At 41.2% G+C, this 21,312-nt stretch overlaps 1 protein-coding gene across 1 annotated transcript in view; it reads right to left on the reverse strand.

The window, feature by feature from the left end:
• The window catches only part of ZNF804B (zinc finger protein 804B), a 367,612-nt gene that overhangs the window by 277,046 nt on the left and 69,254 nt on the right, over positions 1-21,312 (reverse strand). The window lies entirely within an intron of this gene.

Genomic DNA, 21,312 nt, shown 5'->3' on the forward strand with positions numbered 1-21,312 from the left:
CTGGGTAGGCCCCCATAACTTCGTGGGCCCTGGTCTGACTGCACCACTTGCACCATTATAGCTAGGCCCCTGATGCTAGTCAAATAAACTTGCACTGAGACTTAAGGTCTGAGTTTATAATCTGAACATAAAAATGTTTAAAATTCAGGACCAGTTTTCCCCCCACTGTTTGAAGGTAGCTACCCACCCTTGACCAGTTTTAAATAGGTCGAGAAAAGTAAGAGTAATGTTGATCATTGAAGTACAGCCATGGGGAAAGATTTTTTAAAATCAATTGTTCTTAATTCTGTTTCATTTCACACTGACAGTTTTTTATGCTCTTTTAAAATTTATAACATTCCTATAAGCAACTTGAAATGCAATAAATACAATATTTCAGACACAGAAAGAGAGATCTGAATATGTGAGAGACAATAAGTGTCTGATTTTCAACAGGTCAGGAAGGAAAATGCATGCACAGAAAATGTGTGTGCATTTACACCCTAATTTGCCCATGCAATAACCATGATTGCATTCAGATAACCATTTATGTGTCTAACTAGTCATTAGTGCAGCAAATACTAGGTGTAATACCATGCAAATTAGGAATGCATATTCGTGCACATCTTTGCATGCACAATTGCATGCCTCACTTTAGAAAATCAGCTCCTATTTTGCTGTGATTCACACACCAGGTGGGTGCATTTTGTGTGTTATGGTGGAATCGCAATGATCTAGACTGGCTCATGTCTAATTAACACATAATCAGTATTCACTTTGGCCAGATCTGTACCACTTAGCAGCATACTTTTGCTGGTGTGCAAGGGAGTCAGAGAAATAACAAAACTGTATAAACTCAAAAGGACAAATGAACAGCAAATCCTGAATAAAAATAAACTTGGAAATATTTTTTGAAAACAAAGCAGTTGAATGAGTTAAATTCTCCCCAGCAGCAAACAGTGAATACCCTGACACTTTAGAAGACCGTGCTATAAGAGTTACTCAGAGCCAGATTCAATAAAATCTTCATCCAGCTCCTGTAGTGTAAAAGGATGTGGAAACCTTGAAAAATCAATTTTTTTAGGGATTGTGCAACCTTGCCCAGAAGTCAGCAGCATAGAAATTGGGCAGAGTTCAACAGAATTTAGCCATCAGTTATGTAGAAATGCAGGGCTAAATTCAGAAATGGAGAAGCAAAAAGGGATTATACAAGTAAATTAGTCTCTTACATGGAGTAGAATGTACAAAACAAGGGCCTGAACATAAGAGTAGCTGAACTCCCACCATTCCCTTTGATTTAGGTTGCAAATAGGACTTCTGTGGGAATTCAGGTTTCTCAGCATCTCTTAAGCCCTCGTTGTTAAAACAGGTATAAGTCCCATGGTAGGGGATGAAGGACGGGAGAAAAATAATGTGATTGATGGATGTGGAGTGCTGCACAGTGGAGGCTGCAGAGGCCAATAGAAAGCCGATCCCTGACACAGCAGGCTGCATTTGTGACAGGCAGACAGCTAAACATAGAGGAAGAGAAAAAGTAACCTTTGTAGCTGCTCAGGCCACTGCAATAAGAAATTCCAGAGAAGATCACCTAGATATTCCAGCACAATCAGAGCCCTTCCTCCCCCACTCCAATGGGAGAAATATTTTATTATATAAAACATATATAAAATCTGAGTAATGCCTTCAGTGTCTGCCCAGGTATACTTATTTAATTATAACAATTCCCAGCTCTTATCTAGCACTTTCATCAGTTGATCTCAAAGCATTTTACAAAAGAGGTCAGTATCACTAGCCCCATTTTACAGATGGGGAAACTGAGGCTCAGAGCAGTGAAGTGATTTGTCCAAGGTCACCCAAGAGGCCAGTGGCTGAGCCAATAACAGACCTCCAGACTTCTGCAGGCCAGTCCAGAGCTCTATCCCCTAGGCCACTTGGTGTAAAGGAGACTATTAAAGCAGTATAATATTACATCAAACATATTCATGAATACTATATGATCGATATATTTAAGAAAAATAGATGGCTAACAATATATTTTCAATATCTGTCACCTATTTAAGTATTATACAAAGCTGCCAGATTTGTAATCTGTTTTTAATAGTGTTAAAAAGCTGCATAGTCCAACAGCAGCCTTTCCTGAGAGATTGTGATCTACCGTCAGCTTTGATTGTGCAGCAAGGAACACTGGAGTCCTAAAGCAGGAAGCGCCAGAATGCAGGGCAATGGGAGGACCCAGGAGGAAGTAGAGAGGAGAAGAGGGACCTGGGAAGTCGTAGAGGAAGCTGGGAGGAAGATAGGGGCAATGAGGGAGCTGGGGGAGGCCCAGGGAGCAGGGGGTGACTCCCCGCAGAGTCTGTCCTGTATATGCCTTCCCTCACCTGTGCCTAGCTGCTGCTTTCTGTTGGGGACTGTGCTGTTGTGGGCCTGGGACCAGCAGAAGTACTGGAATGCTGTTTGGACTCCTAAACTAAGTGCCAAAACGGCATTCCAGAGCATTAAAGCACAACTCGAGTGCTGGTTATGAGTTAAAATAGAGGTCAGGATTAATTTCTCACTGGTCTCTTGTTAGTCACATTTTGAGGCTTGCACCACAGCTTTATTGGACTTTCCAAAGCTCCAGAACATCCTCCTCCAGCCCTACCGTGTCCACACCCGATTTTGCAGCTTTCACCTTCCAGTCTCTGAGTGACCACATAAACTTCAGCTCCTCTTGCACAGCTGATAAATTCCAGATTGCTGCAAGTTCGACTACTGTTGTACTTACACCATTTTTCTGACTAATTTACATCCAGTGTTCAACTCGCACCACCAGGAGCACTGGTGGATTTAGCTCATTTAACTATTGCTGGAAGACCTAATCCTGCTGCCATTGCTCAGTCCTTACTTGGGCAAAACTCTCCTTTACCTCAATAGGAGCTTTGCCCCAACAAGGGTGCTAACACTGGGTCCTTACATTTTACACTCCCATGTATAATTAGAGATGTAGTAATGTACACAAACCTATACCCTATTGAAACATTTGAAATGTGAAAAAAATGTTCAGTGGATTTTTAATCCATATTTTATTTTTATAGTGATACATTTAGAAAACAATATAAAGAGAACTCTACATGTAGGACAAAGAACCTCAGGCTTTGTTTCTGATGTTTATATAGCAGGAAAGACAATAATCTTAGGGGTAAAAAAGCCACTGTTTTAAAATAGTCAAAACCACAATGTGCAATTACTGAAAGAATTCTAGTTTTCTTACAAAATGTCAGTATTTTAAGATAAACGAGTTATTCAGACATCTGACTATTGCGACAATTCAGGTAATAATAAGCAGCACGAGTACTTTGTTGAGCAGAATATACATTCTTTTCTTGATATCTATACACAGTGCTCAGTAGAGAACCAGGAGAATCAGGGTGACCCTCAAAGAGTGCAGAACTACAAACCCCACCAGTTCAAAACCCATGGGGCGGGGGGGAGAAATCATGAAATTGGCTTGAAAATCCTAAGATTTAAAAAATTATACAAGTAGGGTTCTATTAATTTGCTTTCTAGTGTTGGCGTGTCTAAGATTCATATTTTCAAGCTATTCTCTTCAAACACAACTTAGTTCTTTTTTAAATGAATGCTGAAATTCTCACATAATAAACTGATTTCAGCAGTTGGGGAAGCACCACATCTCACAAGACTAGTAATAAAATCACTGGCTACATAGAGTGTGGTCTGTAGTTAGGTCTCGTCTCATCACCCTCCCCAAACTGACAACCATGTGCTTTTCTTTGCACCAGAGATCATATGCTATTTTTTGTCAGAAAAGTGAATCCTCCACTAGCTCACCATGAAGTATATGGCTTTGTTTGGGAAGTTCCCTATGGCAGTGGGTGCACCAGGCAATATCTCTCTATGCCCACACTGTACCTGCTAGAATACTATACCAGCCATTTAGTATAAACCGGATTATCCTCTCTAGAGCCACATGCATAAGGGTAAGACAAAAGAAGGTAATGTCACATCTTCAGTGCTGCTCCCTTGTCCTGCAAGACTATTGCTTCATGGAGTTTAGTGTGGGGCAACAGACAGAGGGGGTGAAGCAAGAGAAGTTCTGCTCCTGTAGGCCTGTCCATTACAGAATGTGCAGATTTCCACATGGAAATCTGGGCAAGGGGTAATATACTCCAGAGCTGTGATTTTAGCCCCCCTCCCTTTCCCTCGCTTGGTTCTGTCCCACATGATGGTGAGTGGGGAATGGTACATCTGGCCCTCTGCTAACCACTCATTGTACAGAACACCAGAGTCTCCCACTCTTAGACCAGCCTCTGGGCCACAACCCTGTGTACCAACCATGCCTACCCAGAAGGTCTGATTGGGTTCAGCACCCGTGGATCTTCCCTTGGGAAGTCTGTGGCCAGTGGTGTATATAGTGACCAGACAGCCTTCTTATAACCAAAATTCTGTTTATTCTCCTAAAGGATCAAAGCATAGAGAGAAAGGATTTTAAAACAAACAGTCTCAACACATCTCTTATCTAAGATTTACCATTCCCTGATAGCAACCTACTCAAGCCTACTATTTCTTCAGTGACTGTGGTGACTGTGCATCAGTTGGCTTCCCACAACAGCTCCCCAATGGCTCCCTCCTCTCTTGAGAGAGAGAGTCAGTCCCTTATTCTCTAGCCAGGGGTTCTTTGTTATTTTTAGCTCCTAGGCTTTTTCACTCTTTGTCAGAGTCAATTTGGTAGGTTCAGCAGGAGATCGACCCAGACTCCTCAGAGCCAGTGGCCAGAGGCTGCTCAAGGCAATCTGCTTTCTTAGGCAAAACTTCAGCGTGTCACCCCTTTCCTACCCTTTAAAACAGAGGCTCTCAGCCATGGTGCACACCACACTTTCGAGGTGGGCACAGTGAGCCTTCTGATGGGGTTCCATGATTCTAAGTAGGTGGAATGGGGACAAGCACCAGGTCGCAGTGCCACTTACTCAGATTTGGCATGACCAAATTTGAGAGATTGGCATTGTGACCTGGTGCATACGGTTGCAGTGCTGTTGGCCACCCTAAGCAGAATATGCCACCCTAGGCAGCTGTCTAACTTGCCTATAGCTAGAGTGGTGTCTGCCATTTTCCCATCATAACCTGCAAGTGTTTGCTGATGCGTTTCTTAGCTTGAGCCACTCATCTTTCCTTCCTGCTTGTTTTCCTTAAAGACTGCTGTTAAGCAAAACCAATAGATTAATATAATAAATATCCCAATAACCAGGTCAACATACAGTACTCATAAACTGTAACAGGGCGGCTCTGCATCCATCACAGCCTCTATTTTAAAGCACTTTAAACAAAAAACTCTATGTACTAAAAATTTTCATGCCCGAATATGAACTTTGTTTTGGAATATCTGGTAAAATTCCATTTTAAACTATCCAAGTGAGACAGAACCTCATTGCAGTGTATGCAGTGCACATTAGCATAGTATGTTTCCTATGGGCAGACTCCAGTCTGCTTTAAGAGCTATATTCTATAGCCTGATGATTAGGGTGCTCACTTAGGTGATGAGAGACTCAGGTTCAAGTCTTTCCTCTGAAGTTATTCTTGTGTTGAAAAATCTCTCTCTCACTTGCCCTTTGAGCAGAATTTCCATCCTGGACATGAGAAACCTTTCTGTTTAGATTTTCATCAAAACCAATTTCTTTCTACAAAACTTTTCAGTTTTGACTAAACAAAATATTTTGACTGAAAAAAGTTTCATGAAAAAGTGTTGACCAACTCTTGTTTCTGTGTATTCACATTGCTGTATATACCAGCCCAATAAACCCCCATCTGTGGAAAAACCCATGGGTGGGAGGACTGGGGGGAGAAAACTCCACAGGATTCTTCATTGAGTTTTTCTAGATTGTAATATAAGGAGGGCCCTCAAGCCCAAAATACACTGGCAGCCTGAGCTATCCTTTGGAGGCTGGCAACTTCAGTTGCACCAGCTTGTCAGTGGCTGCCTCCACAGCCTCCCATGGAGTTGTTCTTTGCCGAAGAGAGTCACAGAAAAGCAAATCAAATCTGGGGCTAAATTATCTTTTTGCATGTGCTCCCAAAACTCCCTGTCCAATTGCCCTCCTACCTGGGTACATGGAGAGTGAGCTTCAGGGACTGGTGTGAAGGGAGACAGAGGAAACAGTATCATTGTGGTGACTGAAAAACCCTCTTCCACCACCCACACTCCAAACATACAGGAGGGATTAGAGCCTCACTCTTTAAATTGATATCAGGGCAATGATCCCCCACACCTCCCCATATCTGGGTTGTTTGCAATTTCTTCTGCAGACCATTGAGGAGCATAAGCTTTCATGGGTGAATACCCACTTCATCAGACGCATGTAATGGAAATTTCCAGAGGCAGGTATACATATGCAGGCAAGAATCAGTCTGGAGATAACGAGGTTAGTTCAATCAGAGAGGGTGAGGTCCTCTGCTAGCAGTTGACGTGTGAACACCAAGGGAGGAGAAACTGCTTTTGTAGTTGGCTGGCCATTCACAATCTTTGTTTAATCCTGATCTGATGGTGTCAAATTTGCAAATGAACTGAAGCTCAGCAGTTTCTCTTTGGAGTCTGGTCCTGAAGTTTTTTGCTGTAAGATGGCTACCTTTACATCTGCTATTGTGTGGCCAGGGAGGTTGAAGTGTTCTCCTACAGGTTTTTGTATATTGCCATTCCTGATATCTGACTTGTGTCCATTTAACCTTTTACGTAGTGAATGTCCAGTTTGGCCAATGTACATAGTAGAGGGGCACTGCTGGCACATGATGGCATATATAACATTGGTGGACGTGCAGGTGAATGAACTGGTGATGTTGTAGCTGATCTGGTTAGGTCCTGTGATGGTGTTGCTGGTGTAGATATGTGGGCAGAGTTGGCATTGAGGTTTGTTGCATGGATTGGTTCCTGAGTAAGAGTTGTTAGGGTGTGGTGTGTGGTTGCTGGTGAGAATATGCTTAAGGTTGGCAGGTTGTCTGTGGGAGAGGACTGGCCTGCCTCCCAAGGTCTGTAAAAGCGAGGGATCATTGTCCAGGATGGGTTGTAGATCACTGATGATGCGTGTTTCCTTATTTCCTTGTGTGGATATCGTAATTTTGAGAATGCTTGGTGAAGATCTTGTAGGTGTTGGTCTCTGTCTGAGGGGTTCAAGCAGACACGGTCGTACCTCAGCGCGTGGCTGTGGACCATGGATTGTGTGGTGTGTCCAGGGTGGAAGCTGGAGGCATGAAGGTAGGCATAGAGGTCGGTGGATTTTCAGTATAGGGTGGTGTTGACGTGACCATCACTTATTTGTACTGTGGTGAAATGTGTTTCATTGATCTGTGAATAGCAGTAGTTACAAATGTTTGGAGTTGCAATGTTCATAACTGATCTGCCCAGCACCTTTGAAAGATTCTGTACTTAGTTAGCTTTCTCTGTCTAGAGTGATCTAGGATTAGATGTCATGTTTGCATTCTACAGGGCAATGCTTCCAGACAATATTTTAAACTGTACAGCCCAACAGATCTGTATACTTTGCCACCTGCAGGGAAGAGCATGGCCAATTTACCAAGGAACCATCTCAGCTAACAATGTGTAACTGGACTCCTAATCAGATAGATTTGGTGCAAAAGTTCAGTCAGTGATCGTATAATTAATTATTAACAAAATCAAGAAAAAAGTATATAAGTGTGCATTTTTTCTGGCCACAGCAGATAAGCACGTGTAAGCATTTCCAGTACAACCTTCCATCAGGGAATTATAACAACCATAACAATTTGCTTTGGGCTGAAATTTGGCAATCACGGTTTTAGAAATGAGCATAACTTACATTTTAAACTGGGAACTAGCAAGTTTTTGAATGGGCTTAAGTGCTTATTTAGTGAATTGTTCATATATACTTGCATTAAAGAGATGACATCACGTAGTCAACATTTATCTACTGTTGCCACACAATATCATTATAATTTCTCTATATTTAGAATAGGAAATAACTATAGTACCTAAGATGCTACTGTATGGTAGCAGTTGGTAAATATTTATTTTTAAAGGTGACCTCTATATTCTACATCATAATATATATTTACCTAAGTGAACAAAGCATTAAGGGCCAGATTCTACCACTCTTATTCACACTAAGTTGTGCCTTATTCTGCAAGGAGTCCTAGTGCACAAACCCAACGGCAGACGTCGAGCCTTTACCAAATTACTGAGTACAGATGCTGGAGCAGGGTTGCCTACTTGGTAATATTTAAAATATTTAAAAATGGACACTCCAGCATGAGTGCTGTAACTTCTCCCATCCCGCCTCTTTCCCCGGAGGCCCCTCCCCTGTCCTGCCTCTTCCCTCCGAGGCTCCGTCCCTGCCCCATCTCTTCCCCCGAGGCCCTACTTGTTTGCTCCCAGTTCTCTCCCCTGCCCCCATCGCTCACTGCTCTTTCCCTCTTCGCTCCACCATCTGCTTGGGTCAGGAGGGATGCGCCTGCAGAGCCAGCACTTGGACGGGAGCTGCAGCCGCCCAACACAGGTAGGAGGCAGCCCCAGTTGAGTAGGAGCTGGCGCCTCCCTGCCTCCCCTGCTCGCAGTGACTGGACACTCTCTGGTCACCTTTTTAACTGGACTTTCCAGTCAAAAACCAGGCACCTGGCCATCCTATGCTAGAGCAGAAGTTTTAGTATAATCATATGGGTTACAAATAAATTGTCATAATTGAAAGGTAAAAATTGCATCTGTGGTCATGAAGCAAAGGAGATCTCATGTAGTAGTTAGGTTTTTGTTTTTTGTTTTGGGGCCAGAAACTGCCAGCATTATTCACACTACATAGTATTTTTTTCTTTGAGGACTCTTTGTAATTATGAGCTGGATCTGATTCTCATCTCACTTATCCCAGTTTTATATCAGTGAGACTTTCTAGACTTTACTAGGAGCTCCTGATTTACACCAGTGAGAAAGGAAAATCAGGTTCATTAAATTCAGTTTACTCCTACTAACTGTTTGCTCACTTCAGTCATAATACATGTAATTTATATTAAATATCAAGTCTTTTAGAAATGTATTCTGACCCCAAGAGCCACAGGAAATGATTGGCTAGATTTTGATGAAAATGTAAATGTTTCTAAAGGTTAACAGTATGACAAAGTAGCCTGTTTCCCTGATAAATGGAAAAATATGTTCACATTATAATTTTTCACTCAAAGGTGAGACAATTTTACAAAGATAGGATATAAAATCTACTATACAAGCAATTATATTTTGCATAAAAACTGTCGGATATGAAGCCAATCACCTATATTAAAAGTTTAATAGAAGCACACAAATTAATATTCAATGTATAGTAACATATTGCAATATGTTTGCCCAGTAAGGACCAAATGATAAAAGTGTATGATTTTGTTCCTCTGCATCTCATTAAGCTCAAGGGAAGGTTTCTTGACTTTGTTAGATGGTTGCATTTCCTCCTCAAAATAAATCACATTAACACAAAAGAGGTAGTGAAAAATACAAATTCAATTAACATAGAATTGGAAAGTAATGCAAAAAGGAGATAAGATTTCACAGGTAACTCTACTACAGACAGTCACGACTTCTAAGCTATCAGGAAGATTTGGAATCAAACAAGGGGTTATCTCCTTGAAGGGAAAAAAATGATTTCTCACAAACAATGAATACTTTATACTTGTCTTTGTGTTTCACATGTACACCTTCTAATAGAGACATTAAACGGCAATAGCAGTACACAGTTTACAGCTCTCTGAGACCGCACCCAACTCACAGACATGGAAAGACCAAACTTTTTCATACCCACAGCCAGTCAGTTTGGGCCAAATCAGAATGGCAGCATTTCATACACACTTTGCTCATTCATAAATGACTACCAAGGAGCAGGACAGTGAAGAATCAATTCCATAATCTAGCCAGAGGTCACACAGCAGACAAGTATCAAGATAGATTAGGGAAGCATTAAAAAACAAAAGAAAGACTGACTTTCCAAACTACTATATTTAAACAAAAATAACATTGTAATTTTTTTAGATTAAGTTTCTGGCTTTCGTTTCTTACTTTTTAAATGATCATTGTATCTGCATTTATGTGCACCCACTGTTTGAAACAAGAAGTTGCAGAGGCACAAAAACAAATGCGGAGAGTATCACAAATCACAGTGTTATATATAACTGATTCGTAATATATTTGAACTCCCCATGATTTTTAGTTTAAATTAAATAAACATTAACATAGCCCTTCTATGGTATTAAACAGAGCTTTACTTCAATGAAGTTCCAATTTTTTAGTTTATCATACATTTTACACTGAGGTTTTCATTCATGGTAAATTTTTGCCAATTTAATTAAGTGGATTTTTGTCAGAAACATCACTGGTGTAGCCCTGCTGAGCAAGAATTGAAAGTCTATCAGCCACTCAGTGCAATTTTAAATTCTTCTCTCTATATAGAACTAACAGCTGCCAACATTCTGCTTGCTGTTTGAAAAATGACTGAGCCTGGGAGGGCGATAAGATAAGTCTGCTTGAAAAATAAATTTTTCCCTTTGACTGGATTCAAGTTTTTAGGACTTTAAAACCTGAGTCCATTCAGAAAATCTTGCTTTGTGAAAAAACAGGCTTTTCTCAGGATAGTAATTTTCCTGTCATTCTCAGGTATCTTCAAAGGTGCATGAGTGGACAATGTTCCTTTAGACAGAGCTAGAAAATTGACAGAGTATCTGTGATGTGATCACAGATCCCAACCATCATGTTTAACCAATCACATTCCAGAAAATTTTAATTCAGTATTATTTTATTCAATGCCCAATAGCAGGAGTAGCCAGGGGTGCCTTTTTCATTTCCATATGACTAGACTATTTCAGGTGAGAGGATCTTATCTCTGTTATCCAGACCTTTGTCACCTCCACACTAGCTTACTACACCATGTTTTACATCAGGCTACACTTGAAGGTCACTTGGAGAATGTGGCTGGCTGCTTATTTAGTTGTGTTTCACAAACAGCATATGATACCTGTGCTCCATAACCTGAACTAGCTTCCAGTTCATTTTCAGGTTAGATCAAGGTGCTGGTTTTGACCTTCATAACCCTTTGTGGTTTAGGACCCAGCTACTTTAGATGATGCCTCTCTCCTTACCCTTTTTCCTGGCAGCTGATATCAGCTGAGGTGCTTCTTCTGTTGTAACTCACATTTAAATCAAACTTGTCTCCCAGAAGCAGCCCAGTAGCAGGATAAGGAGGTTACCTTGTTCAATGGGGTTCCTCATGTCTACTCCCTGTCTTGTCCCTCCCTCTATTACAGGCAGTTAGGTGTCAGTCTGTAAGATTGCACTGCCCGACGTTCTGTCTCCTCATATGGAGACTGTTCTCCATTGTTATCACATTGCTCCTTCTGTAGGCATCAATTAGACAAGAAGCCCCACCCTACAGCTTTGGTTATATATGCCTTATCCCTGCCCTTACAAGCATAGTATCCCTTTGCCTTTGGGGCTAACACACAGTCAGGTCACAACTACTTTCCCAGGTTAATCCACTGTGTGTGGTGCATCTTTGCTGCCACAGCTTATTTACTGCTCATTTCAGCTCATGTTCATTTATTAACCCTCTGTGCTCATGAGAGTTCCCTTCACTCCTCTCTCTATTCCGCTCTCAGATTGTAAGGTCCCCTTGCTGTTTCCTCAGAGGCTCTGTCCAAGGCTTCTATGCTGCTGCTTCTGTCAGCAACAACCTGATCCCCTGATGAGCTCTCTGCTTTTCATGTCCAACTCCCAGGCTGCCTAGTGGTTGGCTTTCCTCCAAAGCTAGCTTCCAGCCTTGTGCCTTGAGCCGGTTGCTAATTCTCACACACAGCTCTCCTCTTCAGCCTGTTCCCCTCTGGATGTCACTCCCTTATCTTGCTCACTAGACATCATTGAGCCCTCTACTGGCAAGATGCTGAACTATCCCAAAACAATGTAGGGGTCAATCCTTTTCCTCCAGTGCATTCTGAGAGGGGGAGGAAGTATCCAATACTGAGAAAAAAAGTTAATTATAATATTATTCTCTGACCTCTCAACAGTTCCCAGATGTATCATCTCTGCAAACTTAATTAAACCAATATTTATCCCTTCTTCCAAATCATTAAAAGATAGATAAAGATGGACTCAAAACTCAGTGGCACCACTCTAGACACTTACCTAGAAATCAGTAAATTGTCATTCTATACTGACAATTTGTTTTTAGTCCTTTAGCTTTAAATCCATAAGACAATCTGAACTAAGCTTTTTTTTAAAATAACATTTTGAGAGACAGTACATTAAATGTTCTATTAAAGTCTAAGTATATTACATCTAGAACATTCTTTTCTTCCATTAATGTTGCAATTTGGTCAAGGGTTGATTGTTCTGGTTTGTTGGTTAAAAACCCAAGCTGCTAGTGGCACAGTTAGCCTCTAAATATTTATGTAACCCACAGTGCACTAACAGATCTTTTCTCTTAATACTTGACTCAAATTCACAAGGATTGGTGGCTCTCCCGCTTCCCCCCCTCCTCCACTCCCCAAGGCCTTTCAAGTAAAAAACTTTATTAAACACTGTGCTATCATAAACAACTCTGAAACCTATCATATCCATTAGGTAGCTCCACACATTGGAATTCAGTAAAATGTCTTATAATTAGCATTGGCGGTGTTATGGTAATCACACACGATCATCCAAAGCTAATGTATTAAGGATTTCCTTTTAGGAAAGAAAACAGATCTTTCAAGTAACAATATGTATGCTTAATTTTGATAAACATCTGAATATGGTGAAACACTACACAATATTCATGAAAACATTATTCAGACTAACACTTTTGTTTTTATTTTTGTTATTGAATAATAATAAAAATACAAAATGTTCTCATCGTACATCAGTTTTTGTCATGATTCCACCGAGATTCTGTTAATGTAGGGAAGTTTAAAAAGTCAGTCTTCCATAGGCTATGTCTATACTTATGGGAGCGTTAGAGTTCAGTCACTACATGTGTAGCTACATGTGGCAGCAAGGAGGCAGCAGGGAAAGGCTCCAGCAGCTCCCTGCTATGGAGTTTTTCATTGTAGCAAGGGAAGTCTCCAGCAATGGGAAGCCTTTATCCACTGCCTCCCCACCTCCTGAGTCTTCCTCGGCAGCTTTCCCCACACCAGAGACCTTCCCCTGCTGCCAGAACATTTCACTATGGCAGGGAAAGGCACCAGCAGCAAGGAGGCAGCAGGACACTACACTGCTAAAAACAGCAATGTACATGTGGGAGGCACTGCTTGGGTGTGTAGAATACATACTATAGGATTCGGGTGTGTAGGGCACTCTACTCACCTAAGCCATATCTCACCATGTGCACTGCTACTTATAACCATACTAGTTGGGCATAGAGTTTCTGTACTCTACAAGTCGCCATAAGTGTAGATGTAGCCATAGAGATATTGGGCCAGATTCTGGTCCCTGGTGAAGACCCTTCATGCCACTGTCATTGGAACAGCACAGATTTAGGAGGATGCAAATTTGACACTGAACAACCTTTGCCTCTTCTTTGCTGAGCTGTGCCTTCTGTGCTGTGCTACTTCAGAGGTGCAGTACAGAATCTGTTCCTTTGGATTGTGGTTATGGAACAGATCCTCAGCTGGTGTAAACTGGCCTAGGTTCAACTTGTCAATAAATCTCGCCCACAACATTTGTGAAAAGGCAAGTATTTCAAATATCTTTTGGAAACTGTGGGGCTCAGCAAAGAGAAAAGTATGATATACTGAGTATATACTTACTCAGATACTCTGTTTCTATAAAGACCGACAAGGCACTATTGCAGGGCATTCTGCCCCTTTAAGGGCCAGCAGAGCCAGGGAGCAGCAAGTCCTTGCCTAAGGACAGTGTTTCCCAAGCTTGGGATGCCACTTGTGTAGGGAAAGCCCCTGGTGGGCCGGGCCAGTTTGTTTACCTGCCGTGTGCACAGGTCCGGCCGATCACGGCTCCCACTGGCCGCGATTCACTGCTCCAGGCCAATGGGAGCTGCAGGAAGCGGCGGCCAGTACATCCCTCAGCCCGCGCCGCTTCCAGCAGCTCCCATTGGCCTGGAGCAGCGAACTGCGGCCAGTGGGAGTCACGATCGGCCGGACCTGCAGACGCGGCAGGTAAACAAACCGGCCCGGCCCGCCAGGAGCTTTCCCTAAACCAGCAGCATCCCAAGTTTGGGAAACACTGCCTAAGGAGAATCCCAGCAGACCGGTGCAGGGAACCACCTGATCCTGCTAAGCAGCAGCTAATGATTGGTTCTGATTCCCTATAATGGAGGACCTCTCTCCCCAAAGGGGGCTGGGCCAGGAAAACACTTCCCTGGCTGTTAACACTGTGGTCTGGCTGAGGCTCAGGGAGGGCTGGGAGCTTTGAACTACTAGAGGGCAGAGAACCCTGAATATAAGTCCAGGTCAGCCTTTGTTACTTTTCCATATTTTTGCATGTGTGTGGCAGAAGAATAGAAGAGCCTGGGTAGAAGGCTAAAACAGAGTTCATAGAATCATAGAAGATTAGGATTAGAAGAGACCTCAGGAGGTCATCTAGTCCAACCCCCTGCTCAAAGCTGACTGAGTGTGGCTGACTGTTTTTTGCCCCAAAGCTGGTGGACAAATCCATCATACTACAGCAGGTTACAGGCAGGATCAAGTAATGAAAGTCATTACTGAGGCTTGTGAGTTCTGTTGCTATGTAAGTACAGTATTGCTATTTGCAGTGTTATAATGAAGTGCCACAACATCTCCATTTCTATCTCCATATCTGGCACTTATAATTTGATCAACAGTTTATTAGTCAGGGTATTAATACTAGATATACATAGTTATGCATAATAGAATTGGTAGTTAGATAAAATGTCTCTCAAGCACATGGAAAATAGCAAGCTTCTGTACATTTCAATCTTTTTAAAGATGAGAAGATGTTTTGAGAAGTGTAAGGGGTCTGTTTTTGACCTGCCTTTTTAATATAAATTATTTGAATTACAGTAGTAAAGTTTAATCCTAAAATTTCCTGATAATACCAAAATAGGAGGCATATATGAAAAGAGAGAGAAATTCAAAAGGATTTAGGTAAGACACACACAGCAAAAGGCCAATGCAGTTTAATGCCAATGGATGGTAAAATACAGAACCAAAACCAAGGAAATAAAACTGGGAAAATGCACGGAAGTGAACAATCATACATCATAAGCCCAGGAGAAAATATATAAGCATAACTGAGAAAATCTTGGTAACCTTTAGCCTATCACACAAATCCAGGAAATGAATAATGAGGTACTGGCTTCTATAAGCAGAAGGATAGAATTTGAATCAAAATATGTGATATTGCTACCATACAAAGTAAATGGCACAGTATGTCAAACGTATTCTATTTTTCTTATCACCTAATCATAGTAAGATTTGTACAGTACTAGAGAAGGTGCTGTAAAGAACAGGCAAAATGATAGCAGGTCTCAAAGAATCAAGACTGTGACTCAGAAATTATAAAGCAAGTTGGGTTTATTCTCCTTATGCAGAAGGAAACTTGGATCTGACCTAAATGAATCTTAAAATGTGGGAGGCAGATAATTAAAGCTAGAAAACAAAATAAAGAGAATTGAAACCAAACTTTTCAGAGACAGGGGAATGAAATATACTGAAAGTAAGTAGTACTTCAGCAGAAGAAGACAGAAAGGCCTGGTCTATGCTGCAGAATTAGGTTGGCATAAGGCAATTTACATTAACCTAACTCTATAAGTGTCTACACAAAAATGTACCTCCCACCGATGTAACGTGCCCACTACACCAAGCGGTGTAATGCTTAGGTCGATATAGTTAGGTCAATGCAGTATCGGTGTAGACACTGCGTTGTTTACATCAACTGTTGCTGCCTTTCAGAAGCCATCCCACAATGCCCCACACTAACAGTTAAATTGGTGCAAGTGCTCCTGGCGAGGACACACACTGCTGACACAAGGAACGTAGTGAGGACATGCAAAAGCAATTTAAATCACTGCGGTGGTTGTACATTGATGTAACTTAGGTCGACTTAATTTTGTAGTCGAGACTTGCCCTGAGGCACATACAGCTGAGTCTTGCTAATCTGTACTTTGCTAAATCACACACTTTATAAGCAGCACAAAAATTAATAGACTCTCTCCACCTCTCAGCAAAGATTTAATAACCGGAGCTATAGTGAGATCTCATTTTAGTAAGAATATTTTACAAAATATTCCAGTACACTTATAATATTGGAAAGACCTGGGTTGGATTAAAAGTAAAGAAGAGTTGACGTTGCTTCGGAAAATGAGAACAAAGCTATCATTGCCCTTTTAACAGACTGAAGAAAGGACAGAGTGAAGGGAAATGCAGACACAAGACTGTGTTAAGAACTTGGCAAAGGAATATGATTGGCTGGGAGGAAGAATCACTAAGCATATAAACAAAAACAGGATGGGTATAAGTTTGGCCTGAAAGAGAGAACAGATTGTTCAGGAGAGAGGAACTAGGGGCCAGTATATAGGCAGACTGTTTTATAGCCTGTTTGAGCTCAGAGCACTGGAGTAATTCCAGAGATGAATTTGGACCCTTGTTTTCTAGAATAAGATTAACAGATTCATCATTTTTTAAGGCCCGAAGGGATCACTGTGATCATCTTGTCTGACATCCTGCATAAAACAGGCTATAGGACTTCCCTGTATTAATTCCAGTTTCACGTCAGGTAGCTGTACTTGAATTAAAGCATGAAACCTTTAGAAAAATCTCTAATCTTGATTTAAAAATTTGCAATAATGGAGAATCTAATGCAACCCTTGGTAAATTGTTCCAATGATTAATAGTCCTCAATCTTGAAAATTTGCACCCTATCTCCAGTCTGAATTTTTCTAGCTTTAACTTCCAGTCATTGGTTCTTGTTATATCTTTGTCTGCTAGATTGAAGAGCCCTCTATCATCTATACAATTGCCTGGACTTAGCTAAGTCTGATTTCTTGGAAATTTCAGGCACACTCTCTTTTTGTAGTTACAGTGAAGTCATAATATTAATAGCAAATCCAATAAGGATGCATATTTAAACATCTTTATTTTATTCTCTCAAATCTAGCTGATAGAAATAACCATGACATATAGATCCAGCTCCTAAACAGAACTGCTCCCCCTCAAACACACCATCAAATCTCTAAAAGGCTCATTTGTTCATCCAAGCCATTACTACTGAAGTACCTATCAATAGGTTGTAGTTAACTCTAATAGTTTAACATTACTGACTGTTCTAAGCAACTTACATATGCCACACATACACTTTTTAAAAAAAAGAAACGTTCTCATTTCTGACAGTATTCACGTAAATCCAAAAGTAACATGACTACAGAAAGAAATCTGGCCACAAACTAAAAGAACAGACAAACGATAAAGGTTAACAAAAAAACCCACATTGTTGCATAATTGTGAGAGCATATTGTTTCTGATCCAAAGACAGAGTACATTTAGAAAATGTTTGTCCAGATGGAGCAAATTCATTAGAAAAGGGCCATATATGAAAGTGAGCAGGCCGTCTCTTAGGAGAGTGGAAGTATCAGAAGAATTACAGATAAAAGTCTCTTCAGTCCATCTCATAAGCACCTAAATATTACAGTAGTGCCTATGAATGAACTAGAAAGGAAAATGACAGACATCCCCTACCAGGATAGATTTTTTTTTTAAACTGTCTTCATGGATGGGGCTTCTACCATAATCCATAGGAGTCTAACCCACAACAGCATATATCTCACTGTAAGGAAGTCATTCCTGAGATTGACCAGAATTGTCCTTTTTTATTAAAATTACATCCCAAGACATACTCCTCTTCCAGTGTGGTAAATATGGCACTGGGACTGTTCTAACTGAAATTGGTGAGCAGAATTCAGCCATGATACTACAGCCTCCTGAGTATCTACATCTTTCATATCTATAAACAGTTATGTCACCATCAGTCATTGCTTACCCAAGCTATACATATTTAGGGTTTTTTCCCTTTAAATCAATCCATCCAGCCCCTTAATCATTTTAACTGACCTTCTCTGAACTCCCTCGAGTTGATTCTTTTGTTTGTTTTACACTTTTGGATAAGGAGATGCCCAAAATTAACATTGTATTCCCAGCTTCATAACACAGTACCTTCCATGCAGCCAAAATTCACAATGGATATGGCAGAATAAAATAAAGCAAGCCACCAACTCAGGTTCAATTTGTTGATGGAGCAATAGTGCTGATGAGAAAAGGCAGCAGGTTAATAGCTATATTTTCTACATATGTATAGATCATAAGATATAGTATCTATCTTTCCCACCCCTTAGTTTGATGTTTAGTTACTTAGTTGCATCTGTTATATATGCAAGTGTAATATGCTGAGCACCACTTAGGGACCTGTGCATTTTAAGTTTAAGGAGTTGAATTCATTTCCTTCAGTGTTCAGGTCCTGAACAGTTTCCATTAATGCTTTGATCCTGGAAGTACTTGCATGGTGCGCAGCAGAGAACACAAGGCTCTCAGACCCCTGTGTAAGTCCAGCAGGCTGCTCACATGTGCACATTAAATTAAGCACTTTCTTCCCAGTGGAGCAAAAAAGGCAGAGTTTGGGTGTGTCTCAGAAGACATGCAACAATCCTCACCCTTAGATACACACTCCTCTCTTTGGCCTTACTCCTGTTGTCAAGTAGGAGTAATTTTGCATTTGTGCAGCATTACTCTCATTAATGGAGACCTGGGTTCCGGAGCTCCCTGACCTTTTTACCTTGGGTTTATTGATTACCCTCCTCACCTGCACTGCATAGGATTGAGCCCAAAGTGGTGTTCCATGCCTGAAATGGAAAAAACTCTCTGTTCATTAGCAATGCCAAATTTTGCTGACAATTACGGATCAGGAAACTTTACTTCAACAACTTTGCTCATTCAGTTTAGCCAGCCACCTGGAAAGCTTCTTTTATAACTTCTGTTCCCCCTTTATGCCATTTTAGTTGTAGTTTCTGGTCTACATCAGCAACACACATGGACAGTCTCATAAGGTGCTTTTTGAGATCTGAGATTTGGAAAGTTTCTTGTACTGAAATGATATGTAAGCAGTGTTGGAATGAGCTCTCCCCTGACACCTAGTGATGAAGTGGGGAAAAAGACTTCTGGAGCAGACCGTATTTGCACAGACACGCCTACTCTGCCTAGGTGGAGATGAAGCAGATGGAGCCACTTTGCCAAAATGATAAAATTTGGCTGGTTTGGGGTTACAAAATCACTCTGTATTTGAATGCAGGGGTAATGAAATGTTATTATCCTTACTGTATGAGCAAAGGGCAGCAGAACTGTGCTTAGAATGCCCTGACTTGCTAAGCAGGAGATAGGGATGCCAAATTCCAGTGAAGATGAGAGGGGAGAGAGGGACAGGTGTTCCTACCTCATGGTGTGAACTCTGCCCAAGGAGTGCTAGATATCATTTGACCTGCCCCTCTCCAGCATTGAATGACAGAGCTGATTAGAGTCAATTGAGAGTCCTTCTTTCTGGTTGGTGATTCCCAGAGCTATCATCATTGTTGTGCAGATATAGGTGCTAAGCCTTAGGCCTTGTGTGGGGCAGTGAAAGACAACACAGAGACTGCATTGGCTGTGAGGCTCTCTGCTGAAATCACGAAGAGCTGGGTTAAGTGGCTGAACCTCAGAACATGGACTCATGGGGGGAGGGATAGCTCAGTGGTTTGAGCATTGGCCTGCTAAACCCAGTGTTGTGAGTTCAATCCTTGAGGGGGCCATGTAAGGATCTGGGGCAAAAATCTGTCTGGGGGTTAGTCCTGCCCTGAGCAAGGGGTTAGACTAGATTAGATGATCTCCTGAGGTCCCTTCCAACCCTGATATTCTATGACCTATGGGAGCAATGACCAGCAGCTGTAATGAATCTGTAAACCCCAAGGTTGCACCCTATGCCTGGAGAATTGCTAATATAGTTCCTATTTTTAAGAAAGGGAAAAAAGTGTTCCAGGAAACTACAGGCCTGTTAGTTTGACCACAGTTGTATGCAAGGTCTTGGAACAAACTTTGAAAAAAAAAAAAAAAAAGAATTAAAGACTAAATGGTAATTGGGACAAAATACAACAGTTTTACAAAAGGTAGATCATGGCAGACCAACCTGATCTCTTTTTTTGATAAGATAACTGATTTTTTTCAACAATGGAAATGCAGTACATCTAATCTACCTGGATTTCAGTAAGGCATTTGATACAGTTCCACATGGAAAATTATTAGTTAAATTGGAGAAGATGAGGTTTAATATGAGAACTGAAAGATGGATAAGGAATTGCTTAAAGGAGAGATTACAACAGGTCATACTGAAAGGTCAACTATCAGACTGGAGGGGGGGTTACTAGTGGAATTCCTAAGGATCAGTCTTGGGACCAATCTTATTTAATATGTTTATTGCTAATGTTGGCACAAAAAGTAGGAGTGTGTTAATAAAATTTGCAAATGATACAAAGTTGGGAGATATTATCAATACGAAGGAGGACCGGAATATCATACAAAATGATCTGGATGACCTTGTAACCTGGAGCAATAGAAATGGGATGAAATTTAATAGTACAAAGTGCAAGGTCATGCATTTATGGATTACCAACAAGAATTTTGCTATAAGCTGTGGATGTATCAGGAGGAGAAAGACCTAGGTGTATTAGTTGATTACAGGATGACTATGAGCCACCAATGTGATGTGGCTGTGAAAAAGGTTGATGCAATCCTAGGATGCATCAGGCGAAGTATTTCCAGTAAAGAGAGGGAAGTGTTAGTACCATTATACCTCATCTGTGGTGCAATTCTGGTCTCCCATGTTTAAGAAAGATGAATTAAAACTGGAACAGGTGCAGAGAAGGGCTACTAGGATGATCCGAGGAATGGAAAACCTACCTTATGAGAGGAGACTTAAAGAACTTGGCTTGTTTAGCCTAACCAAGAGAAGGCTGAGGGGAGATATGATTGCTCTCTATAAACACATCAGAGGGATAAATACCAAGGAGGGAGAGGAGTTATTTAAACACCAATGGACACAAGAACAAATGGATATAAATTGGCCATCAACAAGTTTAGGCTTGAAATTAGGGGAAGGTTTCTAACCATCAGAGTAGTGAAATTCTGGAACAGCCTTCGAGGGGAGCAGTGGGGGCAAAAAACCTAACTGGCTTCAAGATTGAGCTTTATATGTTTATGGAGGGGATGGTATGATGAGACTGCCTACAATACCACGTAGCCGATCTGCGACTGCTAGCAGCAAATATCTCCAGTGGCTGGTGATGAGACATTAGATGGGGAGGGCTCTGAGTTACTACAAAGAAT

Source organism: Malaclemys terrapin, chromosome 2, assembly GCF_027887155.1.
Source record: "Malaclemys terrapin pileata isolate rMalTer1 chromosome 2, rMalTer1.hap1, whole genome shotgun sequence".
Classification (NCBI taxonomy): domain Eukaryota; kingdom Metazoa; phylum Chordata; order Testudines; family Emydidae; genus Malaclemys; species Malaclemys terrapin.